Here is a 2,742-nt window from a genome sequence, read left to right as displayed (position 1 = left end):
TTTTAATTGTTGTTTGTTTAATTTTGTTGTTCTTTTCGGTTTGTTTGTGATCTCACTTTTTCTTTTTTTCTATGTAGTTTATGCGAAGAGCAAGATGTCAGCCAGTGGTTCCTGTTGATCCTGAGATTGAAAGAACCACTAGAAGACTTAACAGAGAAAGAAGAGAAAGAGAGGCTACAGTTGAACCAGAGGTCATAGTTGTTGAGATGGTAGAAAATAGAACACTAAGGGAATTTTCAGTTCCCTCAGTTGATGGCAGTGGGTCGAGCATTACTAGACCAGCAGTACAAGCCAACAACTTCGAGATAAAACTGGCAATCATCCAACAGTTGGTACAGTTTAAAGGTGATTTCAAGGAAGATCCAAATCTACACATTGCCAATTTTTTGGAGATTTGTGATACTTTCAAGTCAAACAGAGTGTTGGATGACGCCATCAGATTGAGACTGTTCCCATTTTCATTGAGGGATAAGGCAAACGGATGGTTAATGGCATTACCATCAGGAACGATTACAACATGGAACGATTTAGCACAAAAGTTCCTGACCAAGTTCTTTCCTCCAGCAAAATCAACAAAGCTGAGAAATGATATCACATCGTTTCTACAGGAAGAGTTGGAATCATTGTATGAGGCTTGGGAGAGATACAAAGAATTACTAAGGAAGTGTCCACATCATGGGTTGCCAGTTTGGATGTAAGTCCAAACATTTTATAATGGATTGATGGTGAATGTGCAAACTATGGTGGATGTAGCCTTGGGAGGAGCACTAAAAAATAAGACACCTGAAGAAGCTCATGAGTTGCTTGAAGTGCTAGCTAGCAACAATTATCAAAGACCTAATGAGAGGGTGCAACCGAAGAAATCTATGGGTCTTCATGAAGTTGATGCATACACAGCCATTTCAGCCCAACTCACAGCACTTCAAAAATAGTTGGGAAGTATGTAGGTAAATTCTATTCAAACTCCTCAACTAATTTGTGAATTTTGTGCAGGTGGTCATGTGAGTAGTGAATGCCAAGTGGTGAACACGTTTGCTTCAACGTCTTTATCATCGGAGTAGGTTAACTACTTGGCAGGAAATCAAAGGCAATCGAACAATCCGTACTCCAACACATATAATCCTGGTTGGAGGAATCATCCGAACCTATCTTAGGGCAATCAGAACCAACAGAATCAGCAAAACAACCAATGGAACCAAAGAGCATTGCCAAACAACCAAGCAGGGGTGAACAATCAACCAGGAGAGCAGAGAGTGACAAAATTGGAGGACATGTTTGGAAATTTTATGCAAGAGACCACAGGTTTTATGAATGAGACGAGGACGAATTTCAAAAATCAAGGGACGTCTATTTGAAACTTGGAGGTACAAGTGGGTCAATTGGCTGATAAGTTAAATGAGAGACCATAGGGGTCCCTGCCGAGCAACAAAGTGCCTAACCCACGTGAGCAAGCAAATGCAATAACTCTGAGAAGTGGGATAGTGTTAGAAGAAGTGGAACAATTAGGGAAAGAATGAAGCCCACGAAAAGAAAATGAAGACTCTGATGAGGAAGTTGATGAAGAGATAGTTGCTGAAGAGAAACCAACCATTTCTAGGGTTGATGAACAAAAGCAAGAAGAGAGGCAAAAACAAAAGAAAGAGAAATTACCATTTCCCGAGATACCACCAGAGTTGGCACATCACACTCCTCCCATGCCTTTTCCTCAGAGACTCAAGAAAAAGTATTAGGATAAGCAGTTTTCCAAATTTATTGAACTATTTAAAAAACTGCATATTAACATTCCTTTTACAGATAAATTGCAACTAATGTCGAGCTACGCGAAATTTCTCAAGGAGATTTTATCAAACAAAAGGAAGTTAGAAGATGAGGAAACAGTGATGCTCATGGAGGAGTGCAGCACCATTCTCCAGAAGAAGCTATCCCTGAAACTCAAAGATCTAAGGAGTTTTACTATTCCTTGCATGATAGGAGACATTACTTTTGATCAAGTTTTGTGTGATTTAGGTGCAAGCATCAATCTAATGCCTTTTTCTGTTTTCAGGAGATTGGGAATTGGTGAAGTGAAGCCAATTACCATGTCGTTGCAACTTGCAGATAGATCCATCAAACATTCAAGGGTACAGTTGAAGATGTGTTGGTGAAGGTGGACAAGATTATCTTTTCGGTAGATTTTGTTGTATTTGACATGGAAGAGGATAAGGAAATGCCTCTTATTTTGGGCTGACCATTTTTGGCCACGAGAAGAGCACTCATTGATGTGCAAGAAGGAAAGTTACTGTTAAGAGTTCAAGATGAAACAGTAACGTTCAATGTGTTTGAAGCTATGAAGTTTCCATCCGAGTCAGATTTGTGCTTTAGTGTTGATGTGGTGGATAAACTAGTAGCAGAGGCTATTGAAGAGAACACTCCACAACTGCCTCTAGAAGCTTGTATTGCCTAATCAGAAACAGTAAAGGTAGATGAATCGGCGAAGAATGAATGTGCTAGATTGTTGGAAGCACTTCAGCCTATTGATGAGAGCCAAGATCTAGAATTTGAGGAATTTAATTTTGAGAAGGAAAAGGAAAAGGAAAGAAAGGAAGAACCTCTGAATCTTGAACTAAAGCCCTTGCCTTCCCACCTCAAATATGTGTATCTTGGTGAAGCAAAAACCTTCCCAATAATCATTAGTTCAAGGTTGAGCAAATTGGAAGAAGAGCAGTTGATTAGGGTATTAAGAGAACATATATCAACAATTGG

The 2,742-nt window shown here is 39.5% G+C and overlaps 1 non-coding gene across 1 annotated transcript; it reads right to left on the bottom strand.

Moving 5' to 3' along the window:
* Positions 1-575: 575 nt before the first annotated feature.
* On the bottom strand, positions 576-682 carry LOC116132459. Its single transcript, XR_004128416.1, has one exon. It is a non-coding gene; the product is annotated as a small nucleolar RNA R71 (small nucleolar RNA).
* Between the last annotated feature and the right edge of the window lie 2,060 nt (positions 683-2,742).

Source organism: Pistacia vera, unplaced genomic scaffold (genome assembly GCF_008641045.1).
Source record: "Pistacia vera cultivar Batoury unplaced genomic scaffold, PisVer_v2 Contig253, whole genome shotgun sequence".
In the NCBI taxonomy this organism is placed as follows: domain Eukaryota; kingdom Viridiplantae; phylum Streptophyta; class Magnoliopsida; order Sapindales; family Anacardiaceae; genus Pistacia; species Pistacia vera.
This window is presented reverse-complemented; position numbering and strand designations above follow the sequence as displayed.